Here is a 21,687-nt window from a genome sequence, read left to right as displayed (position 1 = left end):
TTTCCCTGGTATCTAGTGGGCTTCCTGCTCATCCTGGGGGATCATATTTGGAGCAATCACCCCCCCATCTGCTGGCTGGGGTGGCAAAAAGACTGTGACCATATTTTTTTAGGGTTGGGGTCATGGCCATGCCACAGTTGGCAGCCCCCAATCCTATACGTTTTTATTTACCCTGGTATCTAGGGGGCAGATTGGGTTAATAATTACCTCAATCTGCCATCCGGGGGGGAGGGGGTAGGGGGTAGTGGAAAGAGTGTCTGTATTCTTGTCTGGCAGGGGTATGGCTATGCCCATGGTGGGACGCCCACTCCTCCATATTTGTTTTTTTAAAAGTCACTCTCTGGAGTCCAGTGGGCGTTCTGTTCCCCCCCATCACAGGGGCAGATTGTCAGCAACCACCACATCTGCCCTCCAAGGGGTTAGAAATACTGCCACCATACGTTATTTACAGGTGAAGACTTAGACATTCACATTGTGGCCACCCCCACCCCTATCTATATTTTATTTTCTAGTCTAGTGGACTTCTGCCCCCAAGGAGGGGCAGAAACACTGCTTGTACTGTTGTTGAGGATGGGGGCATGGCCATTCCCAGGATGGGTAGCTCCCACCCCTATATTATTTTTAAAGAAAGGACATTTCCTGGTGTCTAGTGGGTTTTCTGCCCTCCCAGGGGCCAGTTTGGTGCCAATCCCCCATCTGCCCTCCAGGGGGGCAGAACGACTGTGACATTATTTTTGTAGGGGTGCAGCATGGCCATGCCTAAAGTGGCCAGCTCCCACCCCTATATATATTTGTTTAATTTACCCTGGTGTCTAGTGGGCTTTCTGTTGCCGAGGAGCAGATTGGGGGTAACTACCTCAACTGCCTCCCCAAGGGGACAGAAATATTGAATTTTCAAATGATGTCTTTGGGGAGTGCTCCCTATTCCTGGTGCCTAGTGGGTGGATCCCTGCTTGTTGATTACTCTCCTGTGGTGATCCACAAGCAGGAATCTGCTGGGGAGGGGTGGCATGGGAAAGGGGATATTCTCCCCTTTCCAACGATACCGCCCTCAAGAGAATCAGTCCTCGGGCTGAGATATATCCCTGAGCACGGATTCAGTGAAAGTAAAACAAGCCCATTGGCTCATTTTACTTTCATTTTTACTGCTATGAGGTCATTACAATACAAAAAACACTCAGGATGTTCGGGAATCTTTTCCTAAGCAGTCTGAGACAAAAATAAAATAAAAGAATCCCTCTGGTGCAGAACATCACAGGGGCCTTTACATGTGTCCCCAGTGTAGGCCAATGGCTGCCAGGCGCACAATGGAGGTAGAGTGGTGTTGGCCATTTGTCGACACCTGGCACTCAAAGGCTTAATAGATATCTATTAATGATGCATAATGGTTTAAACTTAACTCTGAGCTTACCTGAAGGTCAGAGAAGGACAACATAGTTTTATTAGAGAAAGTGTTAAAAATCGGGTTCTGGTTGGCTAGGGTACGCACCTAAACCAGGCAGAAACCACCGCTCTAGTCAGGGCTAGTTAGTTACATACCAAAGAGAACCTGTGCTCACCCCCTTGGTAGGTTGGCATCGAGCAGCCAGGCTGATCCCCTGAGGTCATATCTAAAGGGTTGTTTGTCGTTATAACGCATGCTTTTACAACGCATGCCATTACGACGCAACTTTTACGACGCAAGTCGTTACAGCGCATTGCGTTGGGGGCGCAGGATAGTGAATAGTTTAATTTACTATTCCAACTCCAGTCCCCGTGGATAGTAGGGAAGGTGTTGGATAGTAATTAAACTATTCCCTATCCTAGAGTGCCCTCCAGCGCAATGCGTTGTAATAACTGCGTTGTAAAAGTTGCGTCGTAATGGTAGTTCGTTGTAAAAGTTGCGTTGTAAAGGATGTTTCCCTATGTTAAGCGTTTGTGCAACACACTCACACCAGTAACACAATAAATGCACCACAAAAAAAACTCCACACAGTATTACATAAAAATAGTGTATACATTGTACATAAAACATAGACCAAAAAAACATGCATTAGAAATATTGGGTATACTATGCAAATCCTGAGGCAGTACTTACTACTCATTATCCTGTCAATGTGAGGACCAAAATGACATGATGTTAATACATCAGGGCATGAAATGCAGTCGCTCGGTTAGAGGTAAACACATGAGAATTACCAAAGCATCAACAAATGCACCTTAGTAACATCACATGAAGCATTACATAACTACAAGAACGACAATCATATTATGAAAATGCACATGAATTATGTATATCATGCCTGTAAAGCAAACTGATTAGGGGTAAACACCTAAAACAACAAATATTGCCCTCAAAACATAGGGCACGATACACCTATGCTTCCATTCGACTATATCCGGACTTATCAGGGGCGGCCTTAGGCATGTGCAAGCTGTGCACCTGCACAGGGCCACCAAACCCCAGGGGCCACCACGCCAATATATATCCTTAATATAATAATCCTCTGATGATGGATACAGATTTGCTTGGCGGCCCCTGACAGGGATTTGGCGGCCTCCGGCTCTGTTCCACTTACTAACACCTTGACACCCCCCCCTCTTCACTGGTCTCTGCGCCTGCGTTCCTCCAGGGGCCCCCTACCTACGCTCCGGGAGCCCCTTACATACGCTCCCTGCCCAGGGCCACCATGAGCCTAGACCGCCCCTGGACTTAGGCACTAAACGTAGGTCCTAGGGGCACGTGCATGCCTCTCATCTGTACTGCAGTAGTCCCAGAAGTCGATATTAAATGTAGCAGTGCTTCAGGTGTTTCTAGCATGCGCTTCGTTCTGAGGCTCAGGGAGGAGTTAGGGTGCAAGGATGTGAAATCCCAAGGTTTGAAAAGTGTACTCCGAGTGTCTCTGCGGGTTTGAATCTTACAAAAATGCAGCCACAATAACTCTCCCCCTCCCCGCACCTGCTCATAATGCCTCGGGGACTGTAACAGTGACCACACAGACCCTGCACCACCAGTCCCCATGACTCACGGGTGGGGGCGCGCGGGGAGGGGGGGGGGTTAATTTAATTTAAAAATAAAATAAAATAAACTTACCATCTCCTCCGGTCCCGCGTCGTGTCACGTCACGTCACGTCTCCTCTCCACACAGGTAGCAGGGAGCCTCCCCACTCCCCTAAGCCAATCACAAGCTGCAATAGCAGCGTTGTGATTGGCTGGGACGCCGACCCCACAGGCGTCTATGGGGAGGCCATTGTCTCTATATAGGCTGTATGCAGCCTACATAAAGAAAATGCAGAAATGCAGCGTGCATATGACTGGTTTGGTCGGCCCTGGGGCCAACTCAACAGTCAGCTCACTCAGAGTGGGCAAGCCACTCCTCCTCTGGACTCCTGCAGTACCGCCCACCCACAGGCCCCCAACCAGGCATACCATTCTGCTTTCTCGCAGTGTGAGAAGCCGAAACAAAAAATGGTATTTAAAATACCATTTTATGTTTTTGCTCCTGGTACTTCGAGAAAGCAGTGGGGCGACACTCCACCGCCCACGTGGAAGAGCCGCCCCTGTGCACCACAGTACCTTTAGAGAAGGAGTCTCCCGCTGGGCACTGGGTCACGCCAGACTCGGCTTGCAGAAAGAAGGCGGGGTTAGAGCGTAGACACCACTGCTGTCAGCAGGCCTCCATCACAGTAGAGGGAATTGCACTCCTGCCCAACTATCCGAAAGGTGGCACCCACGCTGCTCTGATCTCCGGCGCTCGACGAAGAAGTGGCCTTGTGTCTTCTGCAGCTATCAGTCACCCCGCAGGCAGGCTCTTAGCAGCAATGCAACAAGGTAGTGCTGCATTCTTTTCTCTGTTGTAGGGCACCTGCGAATCACTACTCTGTGATCTCCCAGGATATGCCAGACACAAACAGAGCGAAGCACTAGGCAACCGCCGCTCTTTGAAGGTACTTCAAATCAGTGGCGTAACGAACCTTGAGGGGGCCCCCCTGCAGGGTACATGTGGGTGCCCCCTCCGGACTCAATCTAGGAGCTCCCCAGCAGAAGTGCGGTGCTGACGGGGCCCCTGGAGGGTGAGGGCCCACCCGCACCGCAGGGGCTGCAGGGGCTTGTGTTACGCCCCTGCTTCAAATACGAAGAGGTCCACAAGTACCAGGCATGAAGGCAAAGGAACAGAGAGCAGCGCTTACACGCGTAGTTTGCAGGGGAAGCCAAGCAGCAGGACAGCAGCACTTCCTGGGCTTGGCTCCTTGGGAGGCACTCATGGTGCACAAAGGGGGCAGGCAGGCCAGCACAGCTAAGTAGGTGGCGGTTCCTCCTGATAGTCCTTATAGTGTCTGGGTCATCCAAGTTCAGGGAGCAGCTGGTAGCAGGGTAGTAAGCAGAAAAGCAATCCAGTGAATCCCTCCTGCCACCTGTCACTTAGCAGGCAGCTGGACAACAGCAGAAGAGCAGCCCAGATGAGGCCCGTGTGCAGCGTTGCAAGCCTTCTGACAGAGGTACAGTCCCAGTTCCAAAAGTACTGTGAAAACATGTCATAGTCTTCAATTTGGCCTGCCAGATGCCTTCTGACAGTGATGAGGTTTGGATGCCAAGGCGGTGGTCTCATTGCACCACGTTTATTAGTTTTTAGTCGCTGTTTTGGGTTCACAAGGTCAGTGCTGTGATGTGACGCGGGTATCGGTCAAATGGGTTTGCAGAAATGTCAGCAAGTTTCCTGATCAGTGGGTCATCTTTTTGATCCAATCCTTTGTAGAAATTCTTGTTGAGTTTGTGGAGTTGGTCATCAATGCCTAGGTCTCTCTGGAGGTCTACTGTTCTTGTGAAGCTAGGAGCATCTACTGCTATATGTAAGGCTTTTCTCTGTGGTCTCTGTAGGTCCTTCCGATACTGTGGGTGGCAGCCACTCCAAACTGGTGACGCGTACATCATTGTTGGTCAAATTATTGCATTGCTCTGCTCTGCATAGCCATCAACTTGGTCTTCAGGAGTGGATACAATGCATCCAGTTTGGTTGTTGCTTTCTGGCAAGTCTTCTCTATGTGGTTTCTCCAGCTGAGTTTGGAGTCCAAAGTCACCCCTGGGTAGGAGCTGTTGGTTTCCCATTTCATCTCCTCTCCATTGAGGAGGATCTGTGGATGCTTCCTGTTCAGCTTTCTGGTGAATAGTGTTGCTGTGGTTTTGCTTGTGTTCAGGGTTATCTGCCAGTCGCTGTACCATTCAAGGAGTCTGCTGAGCAATTTCTCGAGGTTCTAAGCCAATTTTTTTTTTTTTCGCTGAAGGATTGGAAGATGATTGCAATATCATCGGCGTAAAGAGCAAGATCTGTTTTCTTTAAGTCCATGGGGATATTGTTTGTAAACAGATTAAAGAGGAAGGGTCCAAGAATTGATCCTTGAGGCACTCCAGCAAGAATAGGGTGTGATGTTGAGCATTCTTCTCGTACTGCCACATGAAAGGTCCGTTCTGAAAAGTAGCTAGTCAGCAATTTAATCATGTAGCTTGGAAATGTGAGCTTGATAAGCTTGTAAAGCAGTCCCTATGCCATACTTGGTCGACCGCTTTGGCTACAGCCAAAAATACTACTCCAGTAGACTTATGGATATTGAATCCATTGCTAATGATGTCCACAACTCTGAGAAGTTTGTGATTTGTTGAGTGGTCTTTCCGGAACCCAAACTGTTCTTTGGAGAGCAGGTTTTCACTTGATGCAAAGTCGTTGAGACAGGTGAGAATAACTTTTTCGAAGAGCTTCGATAGGCCTGATAGCAGACTTATGGGGCGGTAGTTTGCAGGATCTCGTAGTGGTTTCCCACCCTTGGGGAAACAATGACTCTTGCTTCTTTCCAGGTGTTAGGGAAGTACTGGTGTTGCATACACTCATTGAAGATCGCAGCAAGATAATCCACTGCTGCATCTGGGAGCATCTTGATGGCTTGGTTGGTTATTCTGTCCTTTCCTGGAGCCTTGCCATTTTTCAGTTTCCTTACCAGAGATAGAACTTTGTCAGTAGAGCATTCCTCAATGGTTGCAGCCTTTGTTTCTGCCGGGTGCTCCAGGTGGTGCTAGTGACCTCTTGCTCAACTTCTGCTGCCAGTTTGCTTGCCTGGTTAGCCCTAAAGGAGGCCTCCAGCGTGTCAGGTAAGCCCTCAGCTTTGTCCCTGTTGCTGCATGCCAGGTGTGTCTTTCCTTGTATTGGTGGGTTTTGTTCCTTCTTCCCAGTCAAGCGTCGTGTCATTTTCCTGAGAGAGTTGTCCAAGTCCTCCAAGTTAGCTGTAGCTGCTTCCCATTTTTCACCTCTGTGCTGGCTTATTTGCATATTCAGCTGTCTTGTCAGCTCGTTGTACTAGTCCAGCAGGTCAGGGTGTGATACCCTTGCCACTGTCTCCTGGCTCTGTTCTTGTCAGCTATTGACAACTTGATGCCGTTCGAGAGGTCGTAGATGGAGCAGCATTGGAGTTTCAGCTGGGGAACGCTGCATTAAATAGCAGTGTGGACAGCAGCTGTGAAGTGGTGAACCACCTTGTCAATGTCTTCAATGCAGCGTAAGGGACCAGGGACCAGTATTTCCTCCAGGCTTCTCTTGTACAGGCTCCAGTCGGCCTTCTTGAAGTTGTGCCTGGTGTCCTGTTGTTGGTTTTCAATCACATCTCCAATTGTGATTAATACTGGTTTGTGATTGGACGTCAGTGCTGTCAAAGTCTCCAGCTCCATAGACTGGGATAGATTCTTCATGACTACTAAGTCCAGAACATCGGGATTATACCGTGCAGAACCTGGGTAGTGTGTTGGGCGAGTTGGGCCAGCCACTACAAAGTCCTTTATCCTTGAGTGGGCAAGTAGAGAGTATCCTTTCCTGTTTGCAGTGCAAGAGTTCCAGCACTGGTGCTTGACATTAAGATCACCTCCAACTAATATTGGGATGTCGGGGTCCAGTAAGGCATCTAGGTCCTTTGGGTGTAGCTGGTCTGGGGGTGAGTAGGTGGCCTGTTGTTGTCTGGATCTGTATACTAGTTTCTTCAATACTCCCCACTGGTGGTAGGGCAATCTCGTGGTGCTTCACTTTTGTGCTGACGATCACCCATGTCCGCTGCCCTTGGCTCCAGTGGGGTGATCTGTGCGGTCACCCTGTGGTTTGCAGGGATAAGCTTCTGGTTTCCTTTTAGATGCGTCTCGGAGATAAGCACTATACTCACATCCTTAGTTTCCATCAGGTGTAGGAGTTCAGTGGTTTTCTTCTGAATGCTGTTGGCATTCCACATCAAGAAGAGCGAGTTTCTTTTAGATTTGGCTGCCATGGTGGTTGTTTTCTTCAGTGTGGAAAATTCTGGCGATGATGTTTGCCACCATTGTCACAACAGGGTGGCTGTTCATGTCTGCGACTACTTTTGGAATGTTCACAATGAGTTCCTGCCAGTTGATGGCTGTGCCTACTTCACATGATGCTGTGGCAGTTGTTGTTGGTGGGCTGTCTTGTTTGGGTCTTGTAACCTCTGCATTTGTCCTTACATCCACAGGTGCTTCGCTATGGCTGTTGATTGGAGTGTAGGTTGGGATCCTGTTTTGGCAATCCAGGTTTGTGGGTGTTTGTCTTCCTGTGACCCTGCTCCATTGCTGGTGAGTTTCGAGAAGCCTATTGTGGTTGGGGGAGTTGCTTGTGTGGTTCGTCCTTTTTTGCTTTCTGCAGGTAGGGACAACCACGATAGCTTGCTGGGTGGTTTACTGTGCAATTTGCACATATCACTGGTTCGGTTTCTCTGTTCCTGGTGCATTGGTTGGAGGTGTGCTCGCCTCCACAGCATACACACCTTGGCTTCTGGTAGCAGAATGCAGAGGTGTGCCCCAAGCATTGGCAGTTGTAGCACATGACTGGGCACCGTTTCCCCCTGGGCGCTTCTGTGGTGACAGTGCAGCTGCGGAGCCTTGTGACTGCTGAGAGATCTACTGGTTTCCCATCCTGGCTTGCCGACAGGGTAAACAGGGGAAATTTCTTCTTCTTGTCCGCCGGAGAGGCAATCTGTGTGATATTTTTAACTGGGAGTTCAAGATCCGCTAAATCCTGAGTGATGTGCCCAAGGGATGCGTTTACTGGGAGAACCCATATTACGAAGAGCTGGGCTTTTACAGTTGTCATTGAGAAGGTGTGTTATTCCATTTGCTGGTCCATGAGTATGCTGGTAGCAATCCTGTGGTTCTCTTGTGTGGTGAGCATGATCTTGGCATGGTCCTGCCAGGGTTTGATTGTGAAAGTGGAGGTGCAGTGTTCCTCCAGTAGTTCCACAAGGTCCTTGTGAGTGGGCAGGTTCTTCATGATGATGGGAAGGATCTGCAGTCGCTTTGTAAGACCTGAAGATGTTCCCACTCCTGGTTCCTTGTGGTCTTGAGGGTTGGCATCGCCGTCCTGGGCATTTTGAAGAACCTGAAAGCAGTTTGCGGTTGCAATTGCAGCACATCCGGGAGCTGCGCAGGCAAGCTTTGTGGCTGTTTCCGGTGGGTTTGGGCACATGTTGCGTCCTCTCTTTGACTTTGTGTGCCATTCCATGTTGTTTTCGGTGTTGCTGGGGTGAGCCATGGCGCCTACATCCATTGTTGATGCTTGGTGGGGCTGGAGGGGAGCTCCTTGGGTAGATATTTTAGCTCAGATATTTTAGCTCAGATACTTTAGCTTAGATACTTTGTCTCAGATATTTTAGCTCAGATGCTGCTACGGTCGCTGTCCCTTCAGCCTGTCTGGTGGTCCTACAGCTGGCCGTAGAGTCTATTGGAGGCCCTTTCCCTTAGGTTCCTTTCCCCCTCAGTGCAGCCTTGCTCTGTGCAAGCCAGAGAAGAAAGGCCCAGTCTTGGGTTCTAGTTACACAGGGTATGGACTCTCAGCCCTTCACCACCGCGGCACGCAGCCTGGCCCCGGTTACGCCAGGGAAACGCAGGTTCAGCACCTAAGAGGAATGGGGAGAGAGAGCGGAGCGGAGGGAGAGTCGTGATCAGAGCGAGTCACAGCTCTCTGACTCCTCCTAAATGACCAATCATGAATGAGAGCTCCGGTAATTTAACTCAAAATTGTCTTTGTTCAAGAGGCAACTTCAAAGAGCCCCTTTCAAGTGTAACACAACTCCTTTCAACCCAGCACTGGCTCCAGACATCAGTGGGAGGTAAATCAGCATTTTGTGTGAGGGCAGGACACAGCCTATTCAATTGCAAAGTACGCCCGCCTCCCTCTCTCCCAGTCCAGAAAGACTGTCAGCGTGAAGATGCACCCAGCCTCTCCTGTGTGATGGCTGTCTGGAAAGTATGCACAAAGTGTAACTGTCACTCTGCCCTAGACGTGGATCAGAGTCAAGCTGCAAAGCACATAAGAGTTATGAGCCCAGAGAAATGCCCACTTTCTAAAAGTAAGCTAGCAACAACCCGCATGCCAATACTGATACTTGATCAACACATTTTTTGGCTGGAGAAATTGCGGGACAAGTCTCTGGCCCCAGTAGAACTGGTGCTCATATTCAAGTGTGACCCCTACTTAGTCCTACCATACCGTACGCCCCTGGCTACTATATAGGGCCCTATTCACATCCTCAAGAGTACATTGCCGCCTCAATATGCTGCTCTTCTCACCATGTAGGAGCGGGCTCCTCTCTGTCCTCCAGCTACATCCACTACCTGCCGATCACGTGATCCGGGTCTCCGGTCATGTGGTCTCCCTGCAGTAGTGTGGAGCCAGCATCAGGAGGGGGCCCAGTCAATATTAATCTAAAAAAATAAAACACCAACAAACCGGGTGGGAACCACTTGCTGATAAAGCAGATAGTGTTTTCGAGCCTAGGGGTGTTTTAATAAGGCAATTGGGGGAATTGCAGACTGATAAATAGGTTGTATGTTTTAGCCTTAATATGTTGTTCATCAGTATACTCTGCATAAACCAAGGTGATGTGAAATGCGAATACTCCCTATCTCCTTCTTAAATCCAGTGGCTCTTAGGGATAGCAGCAACTCCATATTAAGAATCGGCTCTGATAGACCCTTATCCAATGAAACGTTCTGGTAAGGTTTTTATTTGCCTATTGACCAGGTCATGTGCTTACCCGTTGTTCAATTCAATGTACTCCATATTAAATGATAGTTTTAAAGATCTTTGCTCTTTCTAGCGGCCAGGCCGACTAACACCATGCAAGATTTTCTCAAGGAAGAGGAGGGGGGTCAAAACATCATATGCAGAAGTGTTATTGTTCATCTGGGACCAGTAAAAGTGGGTGACCAACTTTTCTAACATTTTGAGCTGCCCTAGATGACCAGCTGTGAAAAAGTAGATTATTCGGGGTTGGTAGTCGCCACATCAATAAATAATAACACTAACGTGTCCGGGTGAACCCCAAAGTCACAAACTTAACCTGAGCTTGGACCAGTCTTTCTCAAAAAGAGGGTGGGAATGATGTGGATGGTGCCTGAGTGGTTTCACCACTGGCTTCTGGTAAGAGACTCCAAGCCCTGTGGTGAACATGCAAAGACCTCAAACGCTCCGCGTCGGGGAGAGTGCTTCTGCATAAGATTATGTGTTGACATCCCTCCTCTTCCTTGAGAAAATATTGCACAGTGCTAGATCTTCAGGGAAACAACACTTAAGAGTCCCCATCTTCTTTGGGATTAGACACAGGATGCTTCCTCTTTCTCAGGTCTTAAAATAGCCTATAGTTGGCTAGTTATATTTAAAAGACATGGGGTTGATGTTGTAAGTATAAAATGCTCTAGGAGGTTACATATTCATGAGATACTGGATAGGTGCTAAAGAGAGAAGAAAAAATGCCACAGTGAGTTTTGAAGGTAAGTCATGCACAGGGGCTGAAACCCAAAGCACTTGTCATGATGCCAGGAACTGATGGATTTAGATATGGGCAGGGTGGGGTAAGGGTAGGGGTTTAGGCAGAGCACTACCCATTCCCTGGGGTGGTGGCAAGTGTCACTGGGAGGTGCATAAGGGAAGAACAGACACAAATGGAAAAAGAAGCTGCATTCAACCTTCTTAGGGTCTTCAGACAGGCTATATCTGCACTTGGCACTTTATTAGTAAGCACTTCTATGCACTTCCTCTCGTTTACATTTCTCAATACACTTTATGAGACTAGAAATCAAGAGTTTCCATTGAAACATTTTTAGAACTATTAATATTGAAACAACAAAAAAAGGTTGAGGGGGGTTATGAAAATATAAGTGGTCCCTAATAATATATATGATGTATAAATGGAAGGTTTTGTCCATCAGTGCCAATGGGTTGAATATTTTTTTTTAAAAAGATTGGGCTGCTGAAGACTGGGTTATGACATATAATCATAAAATCCTTTTTCAAGAGACCCATGTCCCATCCACTAAGTTAAGCAAATTGCAAACATTCAAAATTCTCCATTCTGTGATATGATCTGGGCCCGTTTCAAGTCCACGCTTTGATCAGTTTTAATTTTGATGGATATTTTTATGAAAAAAGGATATAGAACGGAAAGGCTCCGTTTTTAAAATCAGATAGAACTGCATATGGCTCTTTGCTATTACATATTGTCAATGAGAAGAGAGCGAGTCTTGAGATTGCTAAAAAAGCACTCCAGGAATTGTATAATTCTAGGCACCTCTTGAGAAATTCAGCATATCAGCAGACAGATTCTGAAGAAAGCAATTACTCAGGGCTGTGTATGGCTAGGCAGGCATGCCAAAAACAAAATAGCCAATATTACTTTTCAGAACAATGAAATGCCCCACTACTTGGAGTTTGCTACTCTACCCCAGAAAGGTTTAATAGTATATTATTAAAGCATTTTACATTTATTTATAAGCACACACAAAAGATGGAGTTGAATGCTTGAAATACATTTTTAGATTTGTTGCCCATTTCACATCTTTTACTATTAGCAACTCTATTTTCACAGGTGATGCAATTCCTCCTTTTCTAATAATTTTCTTTTAAAGAAGCATTAAAATCCATTGGAAATTAATGAATATTATCTGATTACCTTCCTCAATACCAATTATAAAATTCTCATGTAATTGTTGGCTACTAAGTTTAACAGGGTAATTACTAACATTTTACGTAAATATCAGAATAGATTTATTCTGGGACATCAACTGCATATCAATACAAACTATCTAATCAAAGTTTTAGATGCTTTACATGTTTTCCATATAAAAAAGATACCAGCAGCCCTTTTCTTACTTGACACCGAAAAAGCTTTTGATTTAGTGACATGGGAATTGCTTTGTTTGTATTTTTGTCTGGTTTGGATTCCCTCGTCAAATTACAAAGGCCTCAAACAAGCTTTACAAAGGGGCATTGGCTAAACGGATCCTTAATTCTGCAGAGGTTAGCTGTTTTGAAGTATGTAGAAGGACTAGAGAGGGCTGTCCCCTTTCTCCAATTCTTTTTGCTTACTGATATATCCCATGGTTACCACAATCTGTGTAGATACCAGTATTTATCCTCTTTTACTCCAAATGGCCTGAATAGAGTTATATACGGCTGATATTTTGAAAACCATACTAAGGGCTTGATTACTAGTTTGGCGGTCTCACCGCCATAAAGCAGCGACAGCACTCCCAAGAAGACCGCTGAGCCAGCAATCTTCCACCCACCGTATTACAACACATTCAGCCTGAACCGCCGACCGTGTCGTGTGTCTCTGCTGGGCCGTGGTGAACTGTGAATTTGACAATGCATATTCCGTCGCCAACAGGGCAGCAGCTTCTAGCCAAGCCTGATTACAGAAGCACAGTTGTACAGGTGGTCCCCTTACGGCGGGTCCCCGTCTGTGATAGGTTTTCATGGTACACTCTCAGCAAAGCACCAGAACAGTGCCCATTGGATGGATACAAAATCAACACAGCTGATATCCATTGGCCAAGTGGACACACCTGCAAATCACTCTACAAAGCACACCCCATCCCAGACCATGATCCTTTGCCTCTCCACTGCAGCACAGCAAGACCGAAACTAACCTTTTTGGCCCGATAAAGCAGACTTTTTTTCCCTATCCCATTTAACAATCTCCACCCAGTTTTTTTTTGCTATAACTCTTGGTGTTTTTTTCAGTCATTGTCACTGGCTTTAAATTAGAGTTATGTTACGTCAAACAAATCAATGTTTTTCAGAGGCTGATTTGTCAGTCATGGTGGATGAAATCCTAAGAGTCAAGCCAAATATGTTTGGAGCCCAAGTCCAGCTTACTCCCTGGGCCAAGAGCACAGGCTTTTGGGGGTTGGGGTGGTGGGAGGGGTACTGTGAGCTGGAAGAGTGAGACCACGGGGGCCTCTCACACCCAGGCCACCATCGACCAAGTCTTGGTAGTCTATAATGAGTCACAAGACGTGATGAGCCAGGGATTGACGGAAATCCGTAAAATGAAGCAGCTGCAGAGGGACATACCCCAGGAGCTGGCCACCCACAACTCCAACATATGCTCCATAATTAGAGTGCTGCAGGACATCAACACAACCCTGTGCAGGGCTTTTCCACCACCATCTACCTCTTCCTGTGGTCCAGCTACATTCGGGCCATCTACATCTGAGGCAGCCACAGGAAGGGAGGCCCTGCCAGAGGAAGGAATGCATGCAGACACCCCTGTCCATGCAGGAGTGGGTCTCCCCGCGTTCGCAAGTTGTAACGTCCATGGAAAAATCCAGGAGGTGTGGATGGCAAGACTCCCACCGCTGCCAGCAAGAAACCTCAACCCTAATTTCCTCCAATGTGTTTAACACATTCACTCTGTGAACTATTTCTGGACACTTTTCTCTTTCTGATAGGAGTAGTATTTTGGACTTTGAACTTCAGGCAATTTGGCATCTACAACTATGGTTTCATTCACCATGACTGACTATTTCACTTTTTTCTGTTTGTTTTTGGACAATGTATCTCTTCACCTTTACCACTTTAATAAATACACAAGTCACAAACTCATTGTCTGCTGTAGTAAATCTCCATATCTAGCAATGGATAAATGTACTCCCATGTGAATGTTACAATGCCAAACCAAGCTACTTGTGTAAGCATGGATATGTTGCATGTACACAATGTTTAGCTCAGGATCACACCCATATCTCACCAACACATACATACAAGTCTCTTATCTTATACCATCTTTATTCCATTGAACCAATCATAGGCTAGCATGATGTAAGTAAAATAGCAAATCATACTCAAATGTTCTGTGTCAGTGATCACATATTCAGGTGCAGACCTTAACAACTTGCAAAGAGGGGATACATCAGAGAATTTCGTATAGAATAGGCAAAATAAAATTGGTCTCTGTCAGTAGGTGGAACCATATCGCCTACCTCACAAACGTAATCCCGCGTAATTTAAACCACTAAACAGACAAGTGGCAGAACAACAGTTTCCGACCCAAGGGTCATTCCAATCCAGTGTTGCAGCATCTGGTGGAATGTCACATATAAATGTCAGAGATGTGCCACAAGCACTTTGGCCTACAATGAGGAGACACATCAACCGCTACATACAGTTTATGCACAATGAGGATGTAGCCAATGTGAAGGGAGAATAGCATGATTTGGGCCCACAACACCATGTTGCCGGAGCACATGATGGCACACATATTGCATTAGGACCAACACGCGACAAGGAACAAGTCCAATGGATTCCTCTTAACTTTCAGGCACAAGCTGTCTTTTGTACACCCACAGTCTGTGACAGACATTCCCAGGAAAAATCCATGTCCACTTGGTATGGTACAGCATCATCTACCAGCTAATGTCACAACTATGAAATGTCCAAATGAATATGCCATGGTGAAGGTACCTAAAATAGACCAAAACAAAGGGATTAGCTATAAAATCATACATATGATACAATTCACATAGTCAATTTCTGGGGAACACAGAACATGTCAAAAATCTAAGCTAAGCAAAGCAACACTAACAAAACAATGAACATGTGTCAAAACCTTCCTCCACAAACTCCTCTCACCAGATTTAGTTTCCTAATATTTTCCCTCAGCATACTCCTCACATCATCACAACAAGAGTTGCTTTAATAGTCAATCTCATGTCCTCTCACAACATACTTATACTCATGAGAAGTTGTTAATGAGATCTTGACCTTGAACCTTCTTCACCACTATCACCATCATTTGGCATTTCTGGACCCTCACCGAGTAGCACTTCATGGTCTCAATCCTCTGCGATCTAAGGTACGTTCTCTCGCAGGCCATGTTATGGAGCTTGCAGCATGCGCCAGTGATTTGACACACCTTCCCGGGTGAATAGAGGCGGGCTCCCCCCGTCTTGTCCAGACATCTGAATCTGGCCTTCAGGAGCCCAAAAGCCCACTCCACTGATCGCCATGTTCTTCCCTGGACCTCATTGACGTAGACTTCTCCTAGCGTAATTGGACTCCTCAGCGGTTGGGATACGCTGAGTCTCCTAGATGCAAGACAGACATCAGCTCAACAATAAGTTACACACTTTCTGCTCATACTACCTGACATCGCCCACACAAAGGGGCCTAATAGGATGGCTGGCGGACCTGCGTCCGTCCGCCATCCCCGAGGTGGAGGGACCGTCCCCAGGGGCAGCGGCGGTCCCTCCGGTGCAATTAAGATGTGACCGCCACCCTGGCGGTCACATCCGGTATCTTTAACCTAGCGGCGGGTGCTGCTTGAAGCAGCACGTGCCGCAAGGTTAAAAATGCATGTTTTACATTTACATGCACAAAGCGGCAGGCACCGTGCGGTGCCTGCCACTTTGTGCATGTAAATGCTGGGGTGTACCATAGGTACCCCCCATGTGCACCTCCCACCACCGACACCCTGTGGGCCCGCAACGGGCCCCCAAACACCAAAGACCACGTGCACCACATGCACCGCCGTGGAAAAGCATGTATCAATGCACATCGTAATTTGGCTGACGGTGTCTTGCAGACACCGCCACCAAATAGCCCCCCACACCCCGCGGATCAGCGGCGGACAGACCTGCCGTCTGCCGCTGGTCCCACCGCAATCCCACTGCCATCCTAATCTGGCAGTGGGTGATGTCTGTGGCCGCGGCGGTAAATCCGCATCCTCCAGGTCGCCGGTGTCTTCCGCCGGCCCGGGGGATGCGGATTCACCGCCATCCTAATCGGCCCCAAAGTTAGGATAGATCAATCTTACCAACAAGCCAGGCCCTCTCCGGTAGTAGTTGTGACATCAGCTGGGGTATGGTGCTATTTCGAGTATGAAGGAATCATGGGCTGATCCTGGGAACCGGGCACCAACGTTTAAATACACAAATCCGTTAAGCAGACAACTTGCACGTTGATAGAATGAAGTGCTTGCTGTTACAGTAAACGTGTTCCCTGGCTTGCGGAGGTTCTAAGGTAATATGGGTGCCATCAACGGCTCTAACCACATATGGGATGCAACCAAACCCATAGAAGTCAACCTTCACATTGGCTGAATCCTCACGTCTGGGGAACAACATGTAGCTGTCAATGTGTCTCATCATTGCTGTAAGCACTTCTTGTAGTACACCACTGAACATTGGTTGTTTCATACCACCAGATACTGTCACAGTGTATTGAAAGGAACCTGTGCCCAGGAAATGCCATATTGCCATAAGTCTCACAATAGATGGGATGAGTGTTTTAAGGAAGGAGATCTGGCTCCAACTGATTACATAAATCCTGTATTGTTTGCCTCCTCAAACAAAACTTTTTGATGACATCCCTTTATTTCATGGTCTGAAGGTCTGGAAATGGGTGGTACACTAGAGGCTGTCTTCTCCTCCTTCTCCCAAGGTACCTATATAAGGAATGAAAACAATTTAGAACATTCAGAGTAAGCCTACAACAATGTGACAAAACATAACTGCTTCAGAAAGCATTGCACATAATTCACAAAATAATTGTCTACTGTTCAACATTCACCTATACTACCCATTGTGGTCTTCACATGTGTCTGTAACAGGAATGTGCACATTATGCATCCACAAATGTGTCATGAGCACTCTAATATTTTGAATTGTTCTTACAAAAAAGCGTCACCGACGGTGTGCAGTACACTACGGTACACTGCGGTAATACCGTTATGCACAGTAGCGCACTGCACTGATGTTTGTGTAAAGGAAATTACAGAGCAATGGAGTAATACATATGTAGTTAATAAAAGTGTCTCCCTTACAGAAATAACCATTAGGTTTATAAAAGAACCCTCACCCATCATCCTAGTTGGTGTCATGTTTCATTATAGGGTTCCCACCCAGGGGGCCGAATGCCTCCTGGGTGTGCTTTGATGCCTGATTACAGCGGAGCGGGTTTGTTTTGATGTAAAAAAGAGAGTAACGTGAACGTGAAAGTTTAAAACTACCTCTAGGATACCAGATTAATTTATTGTGCAGTTCCTGGTGGAGGATTAATAAAGATTTACTGGACGTGAGTGAGTAGAAATGATCTTGCTTATCCCCTAAAAAAGTGAAGGTGGTCATAGTGAAATGGTCTACATTTTTCAGCCAATCTGTTCCAATTTTATTGGCTTTCTTCAGAACCAGTAGCTCTGGGTGAATTTTGCATTGAGCTGCTGTATTTAAGTCCATGCGCAAAGGTGTGCTTGGGTGTAGTGAATGCTCTCTCTCTCTTGTTGGATGTAATACATATGTAAACATGTTACAACACATTTGTATTGGTAGTGACGCACTTAATAGTCACCAATACTGTTTTATCCAACTGCAAAAATGGCGGTAGCCTGACCGGATATATAGGACATTCGGAACCTATTGCCACTGGCGGACGTCGACCCCGCGGTGGACAGTTTCACCCATCGCGGACACAGCCATAGCCTACCGTTGGTGATTGTGGCGGTTGCAGGCCAATGGCTGTGTCCGTCTATGCTGATATCCGCGTTCATGTATATATGTACGACGTGGTTTGAAAAATAACTGATTTGCCTCCTGACACTGCTGCTATCAACACCTGCTCCACTTTAGCTGCTGTTTGCCACCTCTGGGGGCAATCATGCCAGGCCAAGCAGGTGTGAAGGCCTCTGCCTTCTTTCCAGAGGAGCTGGAGAAACTGAGTGAAGAGTTACGTTCCCTGCAGAGGCGCAACTAGAGCCAAATTTCGGGGGGGGGGGTGCTAAGAAAACATTTGGGGGGGGGCTGAATCTTTAAGCAATCGGCAGAGTGGAGCTGCAGGGGCTCTTAGAAGGGGTGAAACAACAGCAAGGCCTCATTAACATGCAAATGGTCTTTTAAAGACCTGTGAAGTGCTCGGGTGCGGCTGTGTGTGTGCCCGGGAAGCTGTCTCATCCCGGGCTGCCACACACGATGAGGGTGGCTGAAGCCCTTTGAGTCCAATGGGTGTTGCGCGTCTGGTTCCCTGCATGACCAGCTCTAAGGCTCAACAGAGCACCAGCTAACTATCTCACATACACATTTTACTCTGTTCAACTCCATCCTTTCCATTGCCACGGGCTAGAATGCGCCTCTGAGCCCCTGAGTGAACTGTTGCACTATTTTGTGGTCCCTACATAGGACAATCGTGTGATGGATTCTGGAGCACTGTAGATTGTGTAGCTAACATCACCATTGTACAATACTACTGTATTGGGTCTCTTTTTGGCTACAGTAACTTTAGACGTGTAGTTGGTGGATAGCTATGTGCTTGCCCGTGTGTGGGAGGGTGCAAGTCCCTCCTTAAGCCCTTCCCTAACCCTGTCTGAACCATTGCTTCCGGGCTCGAACAAAGGGTGATGGGAAAAATGCCTTTTCGTACATCTTGCCCAGAATCTCATGTACTAAGGAGACATGTTAAAGACATGCAGGGCCGGACTGGGAACCACAAACGGCCCTGGCAAAGTGCTCGGCCGGCCCCACCTCCCCACTCAGGGGTTGGAGTTGCCACCGAGCTCTTTGCCGGGGCTGGCTTCCGGCCGATTTTGGTACAGGGCCGATTTTGCAGCTATGCCCAAAACCGGCCCCCACCCGTGCGGCGCACCGGGGGATTACCCGGTGCCCGCTATGGCCACTCCAGCCCTGAAGACATGCACTTACTAGAATTTTGAGGAGACCTTATCATTTCCAACATGGTGCTTGTTGAATGATTGCCAAATATATTCAGGTCTCGGCTCTGCATAGGCTTTAGGAGACAAAGTGGACCTTATTGATTTATTGGCTCGCCACCTCTGGAGATGGAAGAGAGAGGCATGAGGTAGACCTGGTATCTGGATCATTAAGAAAATCTTCGGACCCCTGTAGTAATTTATTTCACAAATTAAGGACTGCTTATGCTTCCAAGGCGAGGTGACACTTCTATATAAAGGCACTGCTAGCGCTTGGACACTGTGGAGGTGTTTTGATGGCGCTATATTTAAAGCTAACTGGGCAGTGGCATTGACCCCCCCTCAAGGTCAGGAGAAGAGGTCATGGGGGAAGAGGTCCGGGGCCCCCCCTGTGAAAGATTCCCCCCACACATGGCGTGCCCTGGAGTCTGTGCTCGCATCTCTCCCGTTCACGCGCTCCTCCTGGTGAACATTGGTGTTCTCCCCTCCATTTATTTATTTATTTATTTATTTATTTATTTAATGCCTCTTTATATAGCGCTAACTTTACCCGAAGGTGTCAGAGCACTGTACAATAGAACCAGTTATGTTACATGAGAGCTGTTACAAAATAGAACGTTACAAAAATAAGCAGGAGACTAGAATGGGTAGGGTAAAACCATATGACGTCAGCCTGCACTAAGTAAAACATTGCGGCAGGGGGCGGGTTATTTATTGCGATAATCGTTGTGAGGCAGGGTCGAGGCCTCCAAAATGAGATTAGAGTCAAGTGACTGGTGACAGCGGGGGGGGGGGGGGGGGGGGGGGCGGCGAGCGCTCCCACCACGCGCGGGGGGGGGGGGGGGGGGGGTTGAGCGCTCCCACCACGCGCAGGGGGCGCGTGAGGGGGGTGACATCATGCCGGGCCTTCTACCTGTAAAAGAGCGGGAAACACATCCCCGAAACGCCATCAACGCAGGCAGAGGTGTCGAACACGTCTGCTGAAAGCTGAGAGGAAATCTCTGTCACAGCATCAGTTTACACCCCGCCCACCCCTCACAACTATTAATATATACCACACCAGTGACGTCTCTTGCATTTAGGGTTGCCACCTTTCCAAAAGATAAAATCCCAGCCATTTATTGTAGTTTTAAGAGCGTGCAAAGGCCTGGAGATTATACTAAATAGGGCTGTAAATAAACTTGAATATATTCATTTGTAACATGACTTTCCTGAATGTATTTATTTATCAGTCAGAGATCGTTCACTCAGCTATAGAACACATTTGAGTGCTTTATATTTATATTTGTTTTTAAACTTGTACAAATAAGGGCTACAAATACCGGCTTTCGGTGATTTTGGTTATAATTGTGCCAGCAAGTCATAAAAATACCGGTGGTGCCGGTAGAAACCGGCCAGCTGTCAACCCTGCTTGCATTAAGAAACCCTCCCATTCCTTAACTCATAACGGCTGTCTGTATGAGTGCCACTGGGCCCCACCTGCAAACACCGGCTCAAATTAAGCACTGCTTCGAATACAACTCAGAGCATGATTGGTGTTGGACGCCTGACCAGCTCTGCCCAAAAAGTGACATAGACAAGGTCCTTGCTCCCAGGACAAGATGGAGCTGGGTTTTACCTGCTGGGTAAACTGCCTGTCTGTGTGCTCGGCTGCATTACAAGATCCTTGCATAGGAGGCAGCCCCCGTCCTGCCATCCAGCCAGCAGTTTTAAAGAAGCATTAGAAATGCAATAGGTCTTGCATTTTGTTGAGTTTGGCATAGCTGAGGCGCGCAACGCCCATTGGGCTTAAAGGGTTTCAGCCTCCACCCCCCCCCCCCCGTCGTGTTGGCAGCCGGGTTGAAACAGCTTCCTGGGCACATAATACAGCCACACCGAGTACTTCACAGGTCTTTAAAATACCATTTGCTTCTTAATTAAGCCTTGTTTTTCACCCTTTCTTAGAGCCCCTGCATCTCCACTCTGCCTATTGCTGGAAGAATTAGCCATTAGCCCCTCCAAAAAAAGTTCTGAGCCCCACCCCCTGAAATTGGGCTCTAGTTACGCCTCTGCCATACCTCAACAGCTACCAGACAGAAATTGCCACTTTGCAGGTGCCGAACAGACCATTGCTCCGTGAATCGACCTGAAAGCCTAAAACTATGTTGATAACCTACCAAATAAAAAGGCAGATCAGGATGACCAGGAGGAACCGTAAGAGGTATTGGGAAGGCCAACGCAAGCAAAGAATGAGTGAAATCACCTAGGCGTGACCCAAGGACGCAAAGGCGGAAGAATCAGACCCAATGCACCAATAAAAACACCATATTTCTGAATGGCACAACAACAAACAAATGGCAATTCATGGGCATGCCAAAAGCAGATAAAGGAGATAACAACAGGTCTTGCAGATAGATAGCGCATGCCGCTGCCTAGGCTCGACCTAAAAAGCATCATTACGCAGCCAGCACTGAGTGCAACACTGCACTTTGTAAAACATTTCTCACTTTCATCCATGCTTTACAGCTGCACTACCGGCAACATGGCTAAAAACATTGACAAAGGCAGTGCTTGCATAGGCAAGACCTATTGGCTTTGCCAAGGCCTGGTTTTTCTGGCACATCCTGGTAGGTTCAACAGTTGTGGTTGTGGGGCTGAAGGTGAAGTGGGGGGGGAGTACAGATGGAGCTGCAGCATGGCCCCCATCTA

The sequence above is a fragment of the Lissotriton helveticus genome, chromosome 10 (assembly GCF_964261635.1).
Source record: "Lissotriton helveticus chromosome 10, aLisHel1.1, whole genome shotgun sequence".
NCBI lineage: Eukaryota > Metazoa > Chordata > Amphibia > Caudata > Salamandridae > Lissotriton > Lissotriton helveticus.
Note: the sequence above shows the minus strand (reverse complement) of the source record.